At 44.1% G+C, this 21,595-nt stretch overlaps 1 protein-coding gene across 4 annotated transcripts in view; it reads right to left on the bottom strand.

The window, feature by feature from the left end:
• Positions 1 to 16,115, bottom strand: part of B3GAT1 (beta-1,3-glucuronyltransferase 1) — a 58,122-nt gene extending 42,007 nt beyond the window's left edge. For all 4 annotated transcript variants that reach the window (XM_020968802.2, XM_020968800.2, XM_078147094.1 and 1 more), the window contains exon 1: positions 15,495 to 16,115. The gene's annotated coding sequence lies outside the window, so the exon portion shown is untranslated. The remainder of the gene's footprint in view (positions 1 to 15,494) is intronic.
• Between the last annotated feature and the right edge of the window lie 5,480 nt (positions 16,116 to 21,595).

Raw genomic sequence — 21,595 nt, 5'->3', positions numbered from 1 at the left:
AAAATGTGCAGGATTTGAAGTCAGAGGTTGTGGCTGTTCAGTTGTTTTTCAGTCATGTATGACTCTTCATGACCCCATTTGGGGTTTTCTTGGCAAAAATACTGGATTGGTTTGCCATTTCCTTTCTCCAGATGAGAAAACTGAGGCAAACAGGGTTAAATGACTTGCCCAGGGTCACACAGCTAGTAAGTATCTGAGACCAGATTTGAACTCAGAAAGATGAGTCTTCCTGACTCCAAGTCTGGCACTCTATCCGCTATGCCACCTAGTTGCCCAATAGTCAGAAGACCTGGGTTCAAATCCCAGCCCTGCCCCTTACTAGCCATGTGACCATGTGGGTAAGTAACTTCCCCCTTCATGGCCTCAGTTTTCTCATCTGTAAAATGAAGCAGTTGGAAAAACTGCCCGATAAGGTCCTTTCTAGCTCCAGATCCCATGATCCTATTCCCTGTTTTGCCCCTAATTCTTAGGTCCCATAACTTCTGTTATGGACACACAAACACAGCTCTGTTACAGTCCTGACCTCATACCTTCCCTTCCTTCTCATCCCACAGAGATGATTTGAACAGAGCTACTCAGAGCCTTCATGGCTCAATATGCTCTTTGATGGGGTTTGTGTGGCTTCAGTGAAAGCAAGGGAGAGAGGAGAAGGAACAGAAACCAGGAAAGCAAAAGTATTATTAAGAGTGACTTTTTTGTGTGTGTCTAATTTGTATGTAATGGTGACCCTCTCTAGGGTGTAGGGCAGGGGCGGGGAAGAAAAAAAAAAGGAAAAAAAAGAAATTTACATGTTAACTTTGTTGTATATTTAAAAGGAATAGCAAGTTATACATAATAGATTTGTAGTTTCATGTATAATCACCTTTTTTTTTTTAAAAAATTATACTCTGTTATGGAAATGGTTGTTTTTTTCCATAAATTAAAAAATAAAATGAATTAGAAAAACAAAACAAAAAGGAGTGACTTGACCTCTGAAGCATTAGAATCACAGGTGGTGGAGGAAAAGGAGAGCTTTCATTTTCTATGCTTTCTTGGGCAGGCACTTTCCAGACTTGGGGAATGGGGAAGGGGAAATTTTTATAGTCAGACTCCCCCATCTAGATGAGGCTACATCCAAGATGTGACTCACACAGAAGGTAATCAGATCTATGAAGTAACTGTACCTTTTCAATTCATTTCAATAAACATTTACTATGGTGTAGGTGTAAAGCACTCTGCTAGGTTCTGTGAATATCTGAATGATACAGTTCTGCCCTCAAGGAGCTTACATGGACTTTTCCAAGCAGAGATGGAGGAGGTGATAACAATGACCAGAACCCCTAGAAACTCTGCCAAATGGACTGGTAGCCTTGAAATTTATCCCAACTAGAAGTATTCCCTAGAGCCTAATCCAGGGGAGAAGAATGAAAATAAATCTTCCCTGTATTGACTTTCTGCCTTAGCCCTGATCTTTGGGACTTGTGACTCTACAGGTCAGAGCAAAAGGTCAAGTGCTGAATATTTGCCCTTTGTTTTTTTGTGAAAATTACATGTGAGCCCACTCTGGATATTCCCTATACCTCCCCCAGTGGAGACAATATTGTGTGTCAAGGGGTTCTGATGAAAGACATGGGACAGACTCATGTTTTTCCCCTCTAGTGACTGATGGGATACAAAGGTTACTGTTTAATCCTCTTGATCACTTTCCTGCTGGATACTTTTTCCTGTCTGAGTCTTTGTGACACTGCTGACATCTACTTGTTGAATTTCTCCTTCTCTGTCTCCTTTGCTTGATTATCATTTATATCATGCCCACTAATTGTGGATATACCCCAAGACTCTGTCCTGGACACCCTCTTCTCCTCTCTCTACACTTACTTGGTGACTTCATTAGCTCTGATGGGTTCAGTGATAATCTCTAGGTATATAACTCCTCTCTCTCTCTCTTTCACACACACACACACACACACACACACACCCCATACACATGTGTTGGGGATCTGTAACGATGTTGAGGGTCACTGTTCATGCTGCTGATTCGGGTGACTCTGAGCAAAGGTTGCCTGGTTCAGTGCTCCATTCTATGGATCTTTAACACTCCCCTATTTATTGTATGGTCATTAGCAGTCTATTCTGGGATTGGAGTCAGATAAGCGCACAGAAGGTGCATACACTGTCCTTAGTACAGCATGAACTCTATGTCATTGTAACTTGATAAGAAGTTCCTGTTACTTTACTGCTTAAAGGAATGCTTTGTAAAAATAAAATGGAGTTGCTTCCATCTTGTCTCCCGCCTCATCAATGCGCGTTCGAGATAGAAGGTTAAGCTGGCCTTATCCCTTCAAAATTAGTATAGGATCCTTGCTCTAGTGGTGAGCTGAGTTAGTTGTGCACAACACACATGTATATATACACATGTGTATATATATACACATAGACACATATATGTATATATACATAGACATAGACACATACATACACATATACATATATATCCTGGCCTCACACCTGAGCTCTAGACCTGTATCACCAGCTGTCTATTGAAAATTTTGAGTTAGATGTCCTGTAAACATTTCAAATTCAACATAAAAAACCCCAAAATCATTATCTCTTCCCCCCAGACCTATCCTCCTTCTGTATTTCTTCATTTCTGTTGAGATACTGTCACTTTTCCTAGTAACCTAGGTTCACATTTTTAGAGTTATCCTCACCTCTTCATTCTCTTTGACCCCACATATCCAATCAGACGCCAAGTTTTGTTTGAGCTCTACAACGCCTCTTGCATCAATTCACATTTCTCCATTCCCCTAGTCCCCACCCTAATCCAAGTCCTCATCATCTTTCACCAGAACTATTGCAATAGGCTTCTAGTTGGTCTCCCTGCCTCTAGTGTCTCCCCTTTCCAATCCATTCTCCACAGACTGGTCAAAGTGATATTCCCAAAGCAAAGACCTCACCCTGTCATTGCCCTACTCAATAAGCCCTGGAGTAGGAGTTCCTAGCCTTTTTTGGTTGTATATGCCACAGACCCCTTGGCTAGTCTGGTGAAGCCTATGGATTCCTTCTCAGAATAATGTTTGTTGCCACATTCATAATTGAAGAAAATGCTAAATTTCAGTTAGAAATTAGTGAAAATGAAGATGTAAGTTTTTCCCATTCAAGTTTATAGAGCCCCTAAAGTCTATTCACAGACCTCAGGTTAAGAACCCCTTCCCATTATCTCTAGAATTAAATATAAACTCCTCTGTTTGGCATTTAAAAGCCTTCCCAATTTGGCTTCAGCTAACCTTTATAAGCTTTTTACATATTACTCCTTTTCACTTCATCCTCATGTGGCATGATTCAACTGAACTGGCCTATTTGCCACTTCTCATACATAACATTTCACCACTAGCCCCTAAACTTTTGAACAACTTATTGTCCCATGCCTAAAATTCATTACCCCCTCACCTCTGCCTCTTAGAAAGCCTAGCCTCTTTCAAAGCTCAGCTCAAGTACCATTTCCTATATAGGCCTTTCTTGATCTCCCCAGAAGATCAGCATAGTCAGCCCATTACATTATATTTAATTTATATGTGTGTGTATATCTATCTATCTGTCTGTCTATCTATCGATCGATCTATCTATCTATCTATCTATCTATATCTATATATATCTTGTAGTTACTGGCACATAGTAGGCTCTTAATAAATATTGATTGATTGACATATGAATACAATGTCTTCCTCAATAAAATGTCAGCTTCTTGAGGGAAGTGACTCTTTCGTTTCATTATTTATATCCCCAGAACCTAGCACTGTGTGTAACACTGGCACATAGTAAGTGATTAATAAATACTTGTTGATTGAATAATTGACTCATGACAAAAAGGTTCCAGGGTGGGGGCTTCATGCCCCTGTGGGCAAAGGTTAAACTGAGACAGCATGGATACTTCTGTAAAACCTAGCACTGAAAGCATATGCTTACACCTACCAGGCAGGATTGTGTGATAATGATGGATAGAAAGGTCTCTAAATCTCTGGTCTCGTTGGCTGTAGATTATGCTGACACTATCTATATGTTATATAGACAGTCGCAGGGTAGCCATATATCAAAGCGACAGCTGCTGTGCGTTGTATAGATGCTGGGTTATAGGCAGCCATTATATATTGTGTAGACAGAATGTTTTATAAACAGTAGCTCTGTGGATTCACTCCTGTGGGTTGTCTCTCCTGATGCCTCTTTAAGGCCTGAATTGATCCATTTCTCCATGACGGACTGCACTCTTTGAGGCTTTGGGATGGCAATTGGAAAGACCAGGATTGCAATGACTAGGGATGGAGGCTAAATTAAAGACAGGAGTGGAAGTCCCCCAAAGACATTTGTCAGTCAGTTAGTGGGGTGAGGAGAGCAGGGTGAGTGGGACTTTGTTCCAGGGCTCCAACATCCGAGGAGGAGGCATACTTTCCCCCATGGCAGTCCTCTGGCCTGCTGGTCTCAGACTGTCCCTCTCTCAGGGCCTGCTTTTCTGTCTTGTCCCTCTGTTTTTCCACAGGCTGATACCCCACCTTCCACCTTCCTATACCCTTCTTCCAGGTTTTCCTGATTCAGTTGTACCTGAAATTCATGGACTATTTTCTGTGTCTACATTGTCTCCCTCTCCCCCACCCCGCCACAGTTGAATATGCCCAGGGTGAGTGTCCAGAATTTCTAGTTATGACTCTGGGGGCAATGTTTTCTTATTAAGAGAAAGGCAGCAGCAGGGGCCAGAGCTGGCCTGGCATCAAGGGGCTTTACTTGGCTTGCTTTGGGAATGTCATATTACTTCAGCTGGAGATCTGAAAATGGTCTGTCTTGTCATTTTTTCCCCTCAACAAGACTTCTTAGAACTACCGGTTTACCTCCTCCTTTCCTCTAGCATCCCAATCTCCAGACCTTTCAGGTTATTGCAGGATTCTTCACAGATAAACTTGGGAAAGGGAGAGAGCTCCTAGGGTTCTCCAGGTTGTGTTTCAGTTCTGATTCTCTAAGGGAACCTAACACTGAACATGGGAGCAGGCACATTGGGTGGCTGTCTCTTTTAGAGGAGACATAGGTGAGATATGACCACCTTGTTACTAGGAGGTAAATACTGAAGGTACATAGATAAGTATAACCATTGGTCATTGCATTGGAGATGAAGCATGGGATGTTGCCTCAGGGAAGAACATTTCTTTAGCAGTAAAGAAGTTTTCTCTGGGCTTATCTCTCTAATGTCAGTTCAGGGGAAATGATGGAGATGGACTTCAAAGCAGGGGTTCTTAACTTCTCTTGCAGTCTGATGAAGCTTATGGACCCCTTCACAGAATACTGTTTTTAAATGCATAAAATAAAATACATAGGTTTACAAAAGAAACCAAAGGTTCATAAAAATAAAGATATATTCCCCCCAAGTTCATGGACTCCCTGAAATCCCAGGTTAAGAAACCCCTGTGCTAGAGTATATAAGGAATGGACTGGAAGATAAAGAGAAGGGGCTGGATTGAAGCAGTGAGAGAGAAAGAAGAGGTGAGAGAGATTGAGCTGTAGGGACAGAAAAGAGAGGGGGAAAATGAGACATCAGGAAGGAGGCAGAAAGAGAGGGTGGGGATGGGGGTGAGGGTGGAGGACTGCCAAAAAGCAGGGAAAAGAAAAAAGAGATTGAGAAGTCTGCCTGTGAAAGTTGCTGGGAATTCTAGCGCAGAGGCCCCAGGCTGGTCATGTGAAAGGGTCTTGCTCCTTAACGACAACCTGTCAAAATCACTAATCTTGCCTGGTCACACTGGATGAATTATTAAATTAACGGTGTGGTGTAGAGGACACATCTTTAATGACTCCTAGAAAGCAGCCCCTTGTCTTTGAGCACACCAGGGCAGGGGTAGGGATGTTTTGGGGCTCAGCTCACTTTGTTACCCTACAAGGTTATGTGATTCCCCATCAAGGGAAATACATTAGAGGATTTCCTTTCCTTCTCTTCCCTTCCCTTTCCTTCCTTTCCTTTCCTTTCCCTTCCATTCCTTTTTCTTCACTTCCCTTCCCTTCTCTTTCCTTCTCTTTTCTTCCCTTCTCTTAGTTCAAAACAGTCCCCTATAAAGGTTCAGATTCCTGTGGGACTCTGCTCCTGTCAATAATGCTTTTCATAGACAAGACCCTAGGACAGTTAAGAATAGGACTCAGGAGGGCAGGTTTGGAATGCAGGACTTCAAGCAGGATTAAATAGTGAGGAAATGGATCTTGGGAACTGGGTTGTAAGACAAGAGGGCCCCTGGTACTTTATCTAGCCTCTTCATTTGTAAGCCTTAGAATTTCAAGTGAATTCAACATGTATAAATTCTATTTGGCTGATGGTCAAAGATGTCACCAAGAGTGTTTGTAAACTAGACAACTGGCTTAAAAGATACTCTTCATTGCCAAGGGTGGGTGGGAAGAGACTACTCCATGTCAGGGATAAAGAGGCTGTGGTGACATCTGCCCTTGTGAGCAGAGAAAGCCTGGATCCATGGGGTTGGCTGTGGGGTGGCCCCTGGGAAAATGAAGTGAGCCATATAAACTTTTAATTTTAACTAATTATTCTTGATAACTAAGTGCTAAGGTCAATTGTTTTTTCATGCTTGGCATCCAAGAAGCATGACTCCTTTGGGACAGAGGTGGATTATTATGGTAAATAGAGATACACTTTGGGGAAAGGGGCTGGAAAGAGGCTTGAAGCCAATCTGCTTCCCCAAAAACCTCAAAAGCATCACAGCAGAACACCAGTGCTAGATGACACCTTGGGGACCACTGAGTCCAGCTCCTTCATTTTACATATGAGGAAACTAAAGCCTCAGAGGTGTTAAAGAGACTTGCTCAAAATCACAAAGACTCATTCAGTTCTTGCTGAAATTGAGGCTAAGAAGAGGTGAAGTCAAATCAATCTCAAATTTCATTGACTCCCATACTGCTAACAATAGAAGGAGTCTTAGAGATTATATTTACCCATTACTTCATTTACAAAGGAGGAAAAGGGTGCAGAGTTAGTGTCAGAGTAGGGACTAGTACGCTGGTCTCCTGACTTCAGTCCAGGACTCTTTTAGCCACATTGCTTACATTTAGCCACTTGAGATATAAGCAAGGCTCATCTGGGACTGAGCCCTTCCTTTGGGAGTACTGCCTCCTGGTGTTATGACTCAGGATAAACAGATGTTAGGGGAGTGGAGCCCTTTGATCTTTCCCAGTCCCGAATCCCAGTAATGAAGTCCCCAATCTACTCACCCTTGGAATGGCAGCCTAGAAGCTTCCCACAGTGGTAGCAGAGATCTGAGGCTACTCCAGCCTGTGGTGAGATGTAGAGAATTGTACATTGCATACCTCTTGCCTCACTTGGCCTCCTCTGAAACTCTAGCCATTGCTTCCAGCACTGAGAAGATGGAATCTTATGGACTGGGTTGGTCTAGGCCTCTCTCCTTACCCCTCAGACTGGCCAGAGCTCTCTTCTTGTTCTTTATTATTTTCCTTATTTCCCCTTTCCTTGGTCTTCTCTCTCTTTCTACTCCCAAATGAAACCAAAGCAGGTCTCTAGTTACGCACCTCCCCACCTCTAGAGGAAATGGTCTACACTGCTTTTCTCAACATTCTGTTATCACTGGTTCTATCCTCTTGCCTTCTTTGAGGGAAGTATGAATGCTGTTATTACCCTCTAAATTTCCAACTCTGATGCAAATTTCCCACCTGGGCCAAAGTTCTAATTGTCCACCCTAGTTTCAGTTCTCTTGAGTCATTGTTTTACTTGCTTTCTTCCTATTTCAGTGTGGTGGAGTGGGGGAAAACGTATTTGGAGATAGAAAACTTGAGTTTGATGGGTTCTAATACTAGTGTGATGATAAATAAGTCACTTTATCTCTTTCAGTCTGAGTTTCTCCACCAGCAAAATAGGGATAATAATATTTATATTACCTGCCTCACAGAGTTGTTGTAATATAAGGATTTAAACCTTAAAGAGCTATATAAATATGAACTATTATTTTTTTTTTAAAGTTGCTGAGAAAGGGGCATGGAAACTAACGGGACCTTTTTGTTAATTTGGTAAGTGAACAGAATTAAAAACAACATAAATAATAATTTATGGTTTTGTATATTTGTATATAATAATGTTTTACTCTGGTTCTGTACTTGAATGTTTGGGGTTTTTTGAGGCTTATTAAAACAATAAATAAATAATCTATTGATGATGGTGTAGGAGGTCCTGACCTTCCTGAGGCCTGACGTTGCTTAATGCAGACCTGCTGCACATGGTTTACTAGGAAAGGTCAGCTGTTTTTCCTTCTACATTCCTAGTAGAGGAGGGCCCCAGGGAGAGCCTCTTACTCCCTTAGCCTAGGTATACTACTCTGTTATTTGGCATCCTTGTTCTGCTGTGGTTTTGGAGAGAGGCAACGTAGCTTAGTAGAAAGAGAACTGAACTGCTGATCAACAGTCCTGGGTTCTACTACAGCCTCAGTTCTGCCTGCCACCAGCCAAGCTGTGTGATCTTGGGCAGGTCAATGAAAGATGTTAGAGCCCTTTCTTATGACAAAATTCTATTATCTTGGTTTAATGGCTGTCAAACTTTCCGCAGTAGTAGAACTGTTTAGTAAAATCCTCTAAAATTATAATTTTTAATGCCTACTAACAAACAATATAAGGTTCACTAAAACAAAACAACAAATGGGGTATTTCGTGGTTCCTTGAAGCACAGTTCAAGAAACACTTCTAGTTCATTCTCTTCATATTGTAGATGGGGAGACTGAGGCTTGGAAACAAAATAGTAATAACAGCTGGTACATATATAGTGCTTTAGAGTTTGCAGAGTACTTTACAAATATTATCTCATTTTATTCTCACAACAGCTCTATAAGGTATATGCTATTATTAATCTCCATTTTACAGATAAGGAAACTGAGGCAGGCAGAGATTAAGTGATTTGCCCAGGGTCACACAGTTAGTATGTGTCTAAAGCTGGATTTGAACTCAGATCTTCTAAGGGTCTATCTACTGGGCTACCAGCTGCATATGAGTTGCCTAACATCACACTACCAAGTAGTGGTGGCATTGGGACTGTAATTCATTTTTACTGACTCTTAGTCAAGTGTTCCTGTGGCTACCCCAGTTCTAGATCATCTTTCAAAATTTTTTTGTGTGACTGTAGGAAAGTCACTTACTTTCCCCTGGGCCTCAGTTTTTCATCTGTAAAATGAGGTATTAGACTAAGTCTCCCCTCTTCTTTCCCTCCTCTCTTTTCTCTTTTCCTTTGATATAAACTGAATTTGTCCCACTTGCTTTCTGTGGACAGGTTCTTGTTGTCAGTAATGACATTTTGATTTTTGAAAATACATGCCTTCAGCTGCATACATCTTCCCAAGAACGAATCTGCTACATTTGGCCAGCACATTTCAGTGGAAGTGAAAACAACATAATCCAACCAGACAGTCATCCCTGATAGAATATTATACTACAAACATGGCTTGCTTCATAGACGCAATGTGTTCCAGAAAAATTTCCTGCAAAACAAATTGTATTTTCTCATTGATTTCCATTATAAAATTAGAGAAATGTTCCCTTGGAAAAAGAAATCCCTGAATAGACCTAGATAAGGTGAGGAAAGAGAAACATCATGGTGTTGGATCAAGAGAGAGCTGGCCTCAGAGCCAGGAAGAACTTAGTTTAAATCCTACCAATGATACACAATTCTCTAGGACAATGGGCAAGTCATTTAACTTATCAATGCTTTAGCCTAAGCAATTCCCTAGGACTCTGAATTGTAGAGAAGGTGCCAATCTGTATTATGGCGGGGGAATCTCAACGTCGAGGAGTTCCCTATATAAATGAAATTACAGATCCAGTCCCTGTCTCACTGGGGGTAGTTATTTGTCAGCAGCATTCATTCACTCAATATACATTTATTTTAAGCATTTGCTATGTGTAAAACATTGTGCTGGGAACTTGGGAGAGATAAAAGATACCATCCCTGGCCTCAAGGAGTTGACAGTCTAGGATGCTTTCAGAATTTTTTAGGTACTTTCATAACTCCAGCATCTTCTCTCCATTGTCATCATCCCCTTCCCCTGATCTCTTTTATAAGCAATTTTCCTTGCCCGGAAATCCTTGACTTCATTTTCACAGCTCCTAAGACTTAGTTCACACCCTTTTCCTTTTGCTGGGTATTTGTGAAGTCTAATAGAACCAGACTGTAACATCACACTTCACATCTAACATACTATGTATTCCAGCCCAAAAAATTCAAGTTTAAGGCTTCAGGTTCTATGTTAATTCCTTAGTTTGGATTCTAGTTCTGGCTGCCACTTAATAAGGTGGCTAATTACTCAAACTTTTGGTGTCTTTGGATTTTCACTTGTAAAATAAATGTTCCTTCCCTCCCTGCCTCATGATGCTGTTGTGAAGATGAGATGAGGTAATCAATGCAGAGGTACTTTGAAAAGGTAAAATTATTATACAGATATATAATTCTATCATCCTTTTGGTAGACTTGAAACTATTAGTATATAGTATGGTGTGGTATGGTGTGGTATGGTATGGTAATGGTATGGTATGGTATGGTATGAAAGAAATGTTTGGGATACATTGGTCAGGAAACATTCCAGTATTCAAGGTAATACTAAGATAGCCACCCCACACTTTTCATGGAAATCACATATACTGTTGCTACTGATGAATTGTTGAAGCTGATGCTGAACTTGTCTGCCATTTGTCCTTTGGACTTGATGTGCAGGAGTCTCATGAAGGAAACAACATTAGGTCAGTTGATGTTGTGCCTTGGCAACCAGTATGGGCATTTTTCCATTTATAGCTACACAGGAAAGGTATGGATAATAACCTGAGTTCATCTAAAAGTGTCTAACACCTGAAGAGGAAACTTTTTGCCCTAGAAAAAAGGAAAGGAAACCCAAGCTTATAATCTATATGTGTATACATATCTACATGCATACATACATACACATATGTCAACATACACACATATACATACATACATACATATATATGACGAATATGTATGCTGTATTTGAGAAACAGTGTGGCACAGTGGATAATGTTTCAGACTTGAAGTCTGGAAGACTTCCAGAAAGAAAGTCCTCTTTCTTACACTTACTAACTGTAGGGCCATGGACAAGTATATAGCTATATATAGTTCTAGAGCTCAGTCAGCCCTCTAACACTTATCTGTTAAGTTACTGATGAGATTTCAGATCCTTGATGTGTATGTATATATGTCTTTATCATAGGATCATAGATTTAGAGCTGAAGTGACCCTACAGAGTATTGAGTCCAACCTCCTTATTTTACAGAAAAGGAAACTGAGTCACAGATAGATTGTGACTTTCCCCAGTCTCAGATTCCCTGTCCTCTGATTCCAAATACAAGGTTCTTTCCTCTTTGCTTTGCTGCCTCCATATCATGTATCTCTGAATTATTCACAGGCATTGAGAAATCACTTCTATACCTCTAACTTCAAAACAAAAGGAAAAGTAATGTAAAGTTTCAAGATTCTTTTTTTTTTTTTGGTATGTAGTCAATTCTTGATTATCCACCTGTGGATAAACCACTGCATAGCTTATCAGTGGCCCAGTTTTAATCCTGGTTGGCTTACCCTTGCCATCCAGTTTTCTTCTGGGCTGTCTGCCCTGCCATCAGTTGGTGTGTACTCAGGGAATGCAAACTCATTTTAATATTGCTTTAGCCAAACCTCATTAAGAAGGTAAATCTGCTGTTGCTGCAAACCCCGCCCCCCCGCCAACACCACATAATACATTCCAAAGAAATACACATATATGTTATTTTGGGTTATCAGAGGTTATGAATTCATATGGCCAATTAGGATGGATAATCAAGAGTTTACTGTATTGGGTTTTATTTCTTCATTTCTTGGTCGAGTCCATCCCTATAGGTTCTTTTTAAAATGGCCACTTTTATGGCAAACCTGTAAAATATTGTTTATTGACAATTCCAATGAATAGCTTGTCCTTATTTTTAAAATCCTATTGTAACTTTGCAAGAGAATGACTCACCTAGAGGTGCAAAGTTTGGTTTCTTTTTGGCACAGGTTAAGTAAGAGTTATGTTGAGCACAGTTCTGGGGTGTTGGAGAAAGCATGGCTTTGGTGAGAGAAGAAACTGCTGTTTGGGAAAGACACGGACCACAGGAGGGAAGCGGGGAGGCTGCGTCAATGATACTCTGACTTGTTCTGGTGCTGGTTAGTGTAGGAACTCCCATGATAAATGATTCTGGGGTCCCTGGCTTTATTTAGTGATATGAAGTGGAGGTTGGGAGGCAGGGTCCTTGACATCTCTAACTAATTACAACTATGGGATCCCTCCAGACCTCCCTCTGTCCTTGCTAAGGAATCATCAGACATTTTACTCAATTGTCTTGGAGGAAACACATATGATTTTTCTGTTGTCTAAGTAGTGGAGAATAAGGATGGAGAGTCCATGGCCTGAACCTGAGCCACTGTTTAGCATTTCCCTGGAACCAGCTTCAGGAAGGTCATGTCCCCTTTGGTGATCTTCTTCTTTTTTCTTTCATTCTGTTGCCAAGGCCACTCCTCAGACTTGAGGTCTGGGTTGTGTTTATGGAAAGGCATCGACAGTAGCAGGGGGATGATGGGAGAGCCTGGAGTGCTAGGTCTCACTGGTATGCTCAACTTGAGTGGAAGCCTTGGTGAAATGCTATCCATGTGCATCAACTTCTGGAACCCTGCCCAGCTAGCTATTCTACCTAAATTTCCCCCGTGTCCCCATTCAATTCACTGGAATGAATTTTTTTCCCTTTAGGTAGGAAGTTAGATGCCCTGCCACCCTGCAACAGGGACTCACTTCCCTGCTAGATTTTCCCAAGCAAAAGTAGAGGCTGTCCTAGAGCTTGACAAAGAAGGCCCTCTCTTTCCCTGGTCTTATTAGAGCCATAACTCTGACTGTGAAATCTGGGAAACTGCATGCCACATCTGAGTGGTGTATCCAGTGTCCAATATATACACTCAGAAACTATGTCTCTCTCTTCCTTGCTTGCTACCTTCCCCTAATTTTCTAGTTTGGTGCAGCCTTCAGGTGGCTCTTCGGTTGTTCCTATTAGCTAGACCAGTTTGTGGGGTGCATCAAAGATACTGCCCCTGACAACCTTGTTGCCAGAGCCCTATCTCTAATCCTGATTCCCACCCAGGGCCCATTTCCTTTCTGCTCCCCTCACTTCAATTCAAAACCTGCTTCTGGCCAACACTTCTTTTCCACCCAGAATTTTTTTGGGGAAAGGAGAAAGCCCACCTTGACCACCACCCTCCTCCTCTCTGGAGCTTGTCCCCCCCATCCCCACCATGGCCACTGTAGAGAACTGCATCTAACTCTAGCAATGAATGGGAGAAGTGGGGCACTACCCCTGGACTTGGGCCTCTCCTCAACTCTTTCCTACAAGTCTTGTAGTTGGGGGACTTTGTTTCTATGTGATTTGCTTCTGCCAATACTCTAGCCTAGAAAAGTCTGAACAAATCTACATGTTCACTTACCAAAGCATGGAACATATGTAGGCAATTCTCTTTTCCCCCACCAGAGATGCTGGGGCATATGTGTATACTAGTTCAAATACCTTCAGCTTGTTTATATGTAGACACACACACACACACACACACACACACACACACACAATCACTCCCCTACCCAACTATTTTCTTAATATCATGGCAGGTTAAAAAGCAATTACATAAGAGGTGCCCCCAGCCACACTAGGGCGCCTCTGAGAACAGTCAAGGGCATTAACCTTTTCTACTCCCTCCAAACTATCTTTCCTCTTTTTGACAGCACCAAGAAGGATGTGAAGATCATGGTAGCAGAAGGGCTATATATAGTTAGAAGTGGATTCTCACCTTGAGTGACCCAAGGGGTAAATGTCTTTGTCTAGTTTGGCTGAAAGAGAGGGATGTATTAGATTCTGATTCTGTTCCGTTAGCAGTCATTACCTTGCAGGATCTAAGGGAAATGTCACAATTCCTGTCTTCCATGGTACCAGGGGGTAGGGTAGTGAAATTGTCAAACTATAGAACACAGCAGCAAAACAGAACAATTCTTATAGTGCCATATAATTATGCCACACAATCCAGGGATGCTTACCAACCATGCCACATTAACTTGTAGAGCTGTCCAACACCCGCCACACAAACTGAAGGGTGTGTTCCAACAATGCAATGCTTCACAAACCATCACGATGCTGTGCGATGTAATCGAACCACAAGACATGGTCGTACTGCCTAGTCCTGGAGTTCTCCCATTTTCTAGGTGCCTCATGTCACAAAAAACTCCTGGCAATACCCTTCCACCAGTTATGAGACGCAGACAAGAGGTTAGTAAAGGAGTCTATTTATTCCAAAGGCCTGTGTCAAGGAAACTTCTAATGCCTTCCCTCAAGAAGTCATCCTAACTTCATTCTGAACTGAAGATAGCAATTAGGTACTAAGACCTTTTAAATTACTAGGTATGAAGGGTATGTATATCTGGGGTGTGTGTGTGTATATGTGTAGTCTCTTGACCTTAGTTACTCTGTGCCAGGCTGTCACCTCTATTCCCTGGCAATGATGGGTCCTGTGACTTCCTCTCCTCCTTCCTCTGCCTCCCAGCTGCTATTTTTAAAGTTGTACTCTTTGACTTTGGAGAGCAGGGGGCCCAGGGATTTCAGATATGGAGAGAACTAAGGGGAGGTGAGCTGTAAATTGGAGTCACTAGCTGTCTCCTCATCATGCCATAGGCAATCACTGAGTCTTGGAAATCTCTGCCTCCTATTTTCTTCTTTCTCCTCCATCACTCCTAAGATTCTTTCGAGCTGGAGCCCCTCAGATCCTGTGTCCCCATCAGAGAAGTTAGCTCAAGCTAAAGATGAATGGGAATACCAATGGCTGATGGTGGTGGAAGCAGGAATGGAGTAAAGGGACTCGCATCCCCCCCTGATTTCTTTCTTCCCCTCCATCCCTAGTGGGGAGCCTGATAGTAAACGACTTGTTTAGGGATTGGGAGGAAGGGGCAGATGGCCCATTAGCCTGGGACAGTTTGTAGGAATCTGGTGAGTAGGTTTCAGCTCTCTGTCTCTTCCCCCCACCTCCCTGCAACTGAAAGCCTTTCTCATCTGGAACTGCTGTGTTTTGTTTAGGGGTTTCTCCTTTGAGGAAACCTTACAGCCACGCACCATCACCATTCCCAGTCACCGCCTTCCCCAACCGTAGCCCCCCAGTCCCCCCTCTCTCCGGTGCCTCCCTAGCCTGGTTTGACAGCCTCAGCCTACTCCCTCCTGGGGTTGGGGTGTGTGTGGGGAGCCTGCCCTTCCCCCTCCTCACACAGGGACGGACATGGGATGGGTACTGATAGAGATGCATAAAGGGGCTCTGTACAGCGGCTGTGACGGCGGCGGGCTGAAAGAGTGCAAGAGGGAGAGCCTTGAGCAGAGATGGGGGAGGACGCAGGAGCCGGGGAGACCGGGAGGAGGGGGGGCTAAGAAGGGGGGAGACTTACCTGGCTTCGCGAGTCTGAATCCTCCCCGGCTCGGTCCAGCTCCATCGCGCAGTTCTCTCCAGCCCTTAATCCCCAGACGCGGCGCCCCGCTGGTGCTGCCCGGGGCCCGGGCGCCGGGCTCCCTCGCTTCCCTGCCTGGGTACGCTCGGGCTCCGGGCCACCGGGGGCCACTTCATAGCCGCCGCCGCCGCCGCCGCCGCCTTCCCCGCTGCCGCGTTCCTCTCTGGCAGCTCGGCAGCCCGCGGACCCCGGCCCCGCCACCCCCGGCTTTGGTTCTGCTCGCCTCGCCTCGGGGCTCTTGCGCTCCGACCCGGCACCTCCGCGTAGCTCGGAGGCGACAGAGGCGGCCAGAGTCTGGAGGAGGCTGGGCTCGAGATACAGAGCCGGAGCCGGAGGGCGAGAAGGAGCAGGGACCAGGAAGGGAAGGGGGCCGGAGGGAGGGGAGGGGGAGGAAAGAGGGAGGGGGAGGAGGAAGGAGAGGAGGAGGAGGAGGAAGAGAAGGAGGACGACTAGGGGTGCTAGAGCCCGGGGTCGGAGCGGAGAATCACATCAGTGGCGGCGGATGCGCCCGTGCTTCCAGCAGCACTGACAGCTCCTCTTCACCCTGCCTCCTCTCCCCCCTCCCCCGCCCCATCCATCCCCCTCTTCCTCCTCCCCACCTCCGAGAGGGAGCTGCCAGCGGGACCTGCACTGCTAATGGTCTGTACCAACCTCGCCAGCTGAGGCGGGGGGCCCTCCCTGCAACGGGCGGAGGAGAGAGGGAGGGAGGAGCAGCGAGGAAAGGTCCCCTCGTGGGCTTGGTATCTACTCCCTCCTCCCCCAGCACCCTCTCCATCACCCCAGCCTCTCGGGACTCCCACGGCGCGGATCAAGGACGGATGTGTGGGGAGGGGGCCGCAGGCCTGGGGAAGGGGACTTGGGCATCTCGCTCTCGCTCCTCTAGAGTTAAACCCGGCCGGGATGCCCGCTGCCACCCCCTACCCCCACCCGAGCCGTTCTTGGCTCTCAGCTCAGCAGCTTCGCTTGTCAAAGGGTGATTGTTTCCGGGCTGGGATGGGTGTGCGTGGAGGGAAGGGAGGAAGATTGAGAAGAGGGAGAGAGGTCCATAAGGGAAGAGGCAGAGCTAGAGGTGGCCCTGAAGGGGCCACTCTTCCCACCCCAAGTTTAGACTGTGGCTCCTGTTTGGGGCATGACTTTTACCCTGAGATCTATTGGTGGGAGAGAGTGGGCCCGGTTAAAAGTGTGTGTGTATACATTTATGTTTTAAGAAGTCTAACACTTGAGTCAAGGTGGGGATTTCTACTCTGGTACCCGGTATGTCTTGTCTCTGAAGGCACTGATGAGCTTGAGATCAGAAATGTCTTCCTCTGCCTCCTGCCACTTACATAAAAATGGGGTCAGAGGGCAGTAGGATGTTGGCTACTGTGCTTCTTCCTCACCATTGTACCCAGGACTTTCCAAGGTGAAGACAACTGTGCCAGCCCTAGGAGGATCTGAGTGTTTGTCTCTACCCTGGGGGCCTAGGGTTTTAGTAAGGCCTTGATGGCAACAAATTAAGATCTTAAGAAATTAAGATTTGGAACACAAATTAAGATCTTAAGAAATTAAGATTTGATACCGGAGGCCATGAGGTCTGAAACAAGGAATGAGCATGCATTTCTCCAGGCTTTAGTCAGAAGGGCCCACTGTACTTGTGTCCCTGTGGTACATGTTTGCAGTGTGATATATATGCCTGTGTGTTTAGGGGGAAGGGAGTTACACATGTATGAATGTGTGATTGCTTTCTTGTACTCATAGATACGGTCTTCTGAAGTCCTGTGGAGCTATGGCCCATTTAAAATGCTTTCAGTTAAATTGTGGAAGGCTCAGAAGAAATCTTTGTGCATGTTTTTAATAGACTTCAATGCAAGGGCTACTTCTCCACTGGGGCTTAGCTTGTAGGCATGGCCATATCAGCTATGCCCAAAGTATACACATCCTTTGGGTAAGGCCAAGTTTCCTGTATGTGTTGCTGTGCTGTTTTGGAATGGAGATACTTCTTAAAAGAGCAGAATGAACAAGGCTCCTGCTTTATCCTGGGCGGCCACCTAACACCTCATGTTCAGGTGATGCTAAATCAGGGCATCACTTCCCAATAAATGCTTTCTGCAGTTCTGCTAGAGCTGTTGGTCTTTATCCACTAATCATCTGCATCCTTACCCCAGTCTCACACACACAGCACCTGTGGCCCAGTACCAAGCCCAGGAATTAATGGCTGCCTGCTTGCTCTTCAGAGTAGAGGAAGATCCCAAGAAGATGAAATTTCTAAATCAGCTAAGATCTTAAATGAGGAAGAAAGCCTTAAAAGGCCATCCAGCCCTTTCTGTTATCCTACACCACCACCCTCCAGATGCCAGTAAAGGTGGTGGTGGTGGGGAATGTTTAAACACTCCAATGTTTTACAGCCTTCATAGTCAGGAGTTATGTTAACCTAAATTTTTTTTTCTGCTGGAGTTTAAATCCATTTTCATTTTGGTATTTAGTAATGAAGTGTAGTGGGGCATACTATCTGTGATACCATCCTTCAAAACATCAGATTGTGGTGTAGTAATTTCTTTCCTGGGTAGCTAGGTGGTGCAGTGGATAGAGTGGTTGCCCTGGCATCAAGAGAACCTGAGTTCAAATTTGGCCCCAGACACTAGCTGTGTGACCCTGGGCAAGTCACTTCACTTTGTTTGCTTTACTTTCCTCATCTATAAAATGAGCTGGAGAAGGAAATGGCAAACCCACCCAGTATTTTTGGCAAGAAAATCCCAAATTAGGGTCACAGACAGTCCAACACAACTGAACAACAGTATTTCTTACCCTTAACCCCAACAGACATGCACATATACTTCACCCCTTCGGTCTTTTCTCCAAGTTGAATAACTCAGATTCCTTGTTTACCAAACACATCTCCCTTTTCTCTGATAAATTATCCCATAAATTACTCCCTAGGCTTCAAGGAGGACAGAGGTGGTTAAGTAGGGGTGATAAAAGACAGCAGAAAGGGGGGAGGGATGAGATTTATGGAGGGGACCCAAAAACCTATCCAGACTTCACATCCTGTCTCTCAACCTCATTTGAATCCAGAGTCCCATTATGTCTCACCTGCTATCACTGCCACCCACATCTGAGCCAGATCAGGTCCAAGAGGTGTCATTGCAACATTGTTGTGATGATAATTATGTGCTTTGGTTGGTTTCTGTATGTGTATATGATTCTCTAAGCTCCAAAACCCTAAAAGAATCTATCCTTTGACTCCCCGAGAACAAGGACCATGCCTTTCTACTCTTTCTCATAGTAGGACTGAGTAAAGACATACCTGAAGGTATAGGGGAAAGAGAATAAGATGGGAATAGTTTCAAGTAATAATAACTAGTATTTATATAGCACTTTAAGCTTCACAAATCATTTTCATATAATAATAATAGCTAACATTCATATAGTACTTTAGAGTCTGCAAAATACTTTACAAATATCTTATTTTTATCCTCAGAACAACCTATTATTATCTTTACAGTTGAGGAAACTGAGGCAGACAGAGGTTAAATGCTTTGTACAGGGTCACACAGTTAGTAAGTGCTTGAGATCAGATCTCAACTCAGATCTTCCTGACTCTATTCATTTTGCCACTTAGCTGCCTCAGGCCTGCCACTAATTCAGTGTGTGACCTTGGACAGATCCTTTCATTCCTTTGGGTCAAGGCTTCATCCTATGTAAAAAGACAGAATCGCACTAGATGAGCTCTGGTATTTCTGCCATTCTTGGTGGTGGGGTTGTTGGGAGAAGGAGACTTTGGTTCTCTCTTTAGCTAATGGGAATTTGTATGCATGGAACAAGAAAGGATACATGGCTTCCATCCACACACCACCCTCGTCCTTATAATAACAATAATCATCATGAAATCCCTTTTCTAGGGACACATCCTACAAGTTAGCCCCAGGCTCTGTTTATGGCCTATTTCTTATTTTAAATATTAATTTTTAGAGCCGACTTAAAACAATAATGTAGAATTAAAATGAGAATGAAGAGGCCTCCTTGGTGAAGCTGGAATGGTCCACAAAAAAAAGCTTCCCAGGCAGATTAACTGCAACCCTGCTTGCATTATCCTGCTCACACAAAACTCCATCTCCCCCCCCCCCCATAATTCCCTCTCACCCCACCCCCTCCATTCACCAGATTCACACTGAGCGGAGTCTAGACCGCCCCCTAACCCCCTCCCCCCCACCCCCACTCTCCACTGCTGTGCATACGCAAGCTCACCCTACAGCCCGGGGAGCTCTCAGGAATTGTCCACCCCACAGCTTGATGTTGTACCTTCCCGGTCTGATTCTCAGGTGACTGAATCTTCTCCCCGAAGCCTATCCTCCCACCTACTAGGAGTATCTGGCCTTCCATACTCTGCCCTTCCAAAACCTGCCCCTAAAGCCCAACACAAGAAATGCTTAATATGCAAACCCATAGCCCTCTCCTCTTGTATGAACATTCATGTGTTTATTGTGTAGTTAAGCAGGGACAAGATCTTGGCCTTCCATTTTGCTCCATGCTCTGCTTCTATAATCCGAATCCCAGAAGGGCCCCATAAAAATGCAAAACCCGCAAAGCATATGGGAGGGTCTATAGATTTTTTCCAAATCACCTGTGCCCTAATTTAATATGAATAACAATTAGTTTACTCTTATCAGTTAATTGTTCCCCTTGTGGATTCCAACTGCCTAGGCCTCGGATTCAGTAGCAGCTTTTGTCTGTTCCTGACTTGTAATTATGCTTCTCATCTTCGCCAGCCTCTCCTTCTGCCTTAGCCACCCAAGCAAAATGACTTGAGGTGGTGAGGAGAAGAAAAAAGGAGCAGCTGCCCCTCCCACTTTAGCCCCAGACTCCCACCCTCTTATTACCTTCCCATTAGGCCAGTCAGCGCATGAAGTGCCTAGAGGTCATTAAGGATTGCCTGCAAGGCCCTAGCCCCCAATTTTTCTCCCACCCAGTGCCTGAAATTCTGTCAATAGAGAATATCCATTTGAATATTTGGATATCAATAGAGAATATCAATTTGAGGATAATCACTTTCAGGGTCTTTAAAAAAAATCAAATGCCTCAAGGAGTATTAACAAAATGCCCTTAGGAATATTAACACATTAACACCTTACGGTGAATTTGTTTATGAGATCACTTTCCTCTGAAACTGGAGGGATCTGGGGCATTTTGAGAGCACAGGGTGGTCCAGAGAAGGAAGAGGAGGAGGCTCTGAAAGGGCTAAGAACAGTGGTGAATTGATTCTTCTTTTATTGTTGTGGGAACAGCAGGGATTTTTTCTGTACGTGGACTGTGCCCCTATTATTGGAAATTTTCAAGGGGCTTCAGGAAACCACGGGCTAAGGGAAAGGAAAAAGCATTTACTGGGCTACTGTGTGCCAGGCACTGTCCTAAATGCTTTGTAAATATCTTGTTTGAGTCTCACGACAGCCCTAGGAAGTAGGTGTTATTATTATCAACAGTTTACAGATGAAGAAACTGAGGCACACAGAGGTTAAGTAACTTGCCCAGGGTCATTCAGCTAGGAAGGGTCTGAGGTCACATGGGAATCAGGTCTTTCTGTCTCCAGGGCCAGCTCCCTATATATTGTACCATCTAGGTAGGTACTTCTAGAATAGGAGCAGGGGAAGAAATGAATCATCTGTCCTCAAACTAAACTCTTCAGAGGTGAAGTTGCCTGGAAGCCCTCACATTCAAAGTTAATGGGAAAGCCTCTTGCCATAAGAAAAGGGGGAAAAGCTGTTTCTGTCTGGAAGAAGCAAGGGAGGATTCATGGAAAAGGCAACATTTGAGTTGGGTTTTGTAGTGTGAGTAGGATGTTGAGAGAAAAATACGAAGGGGGGATTCTAGGTATAAAGAATAGGAAGAAGAAAGTCTAGGGTGTATTGGAGGGATCTAGATAGTTTGGCTAGAGTGAAAAGGTGAGTTGGGGCCAGACTGTGGAGGCCAAGCAGCCCGACAAGTATAATTCCGTTTTCTTGTTGCTGATGAAACAACATTAAGAAACATATCAGAGAGAATCATAGCACAGTAGGACCTTCCCACTG

Source organism: Phascolarctos cinereus, unplaced genomic scaffold (genome assembly GCF_003287225.1).
Source record: "Phascolarctos cinereus isolate Bilbo 61053 unplaced genomic scaffold, phaCin_HiC Scaffold_726;HRSCAF=1367, whole genome shotgun sequence".
Taxonomy (NCBI): domain Eukaryota; kingdom Metazoa; phylum Chordata; class Mammalia; order Diprotodontia; family Phascolarctidae; genus Phascolarctos; species Phascolarctos cinereus.
Note: the sequence above shows the minus strand (reverse complement) of the source record. Positions and strands in the feature narration are given on the sequence as shown.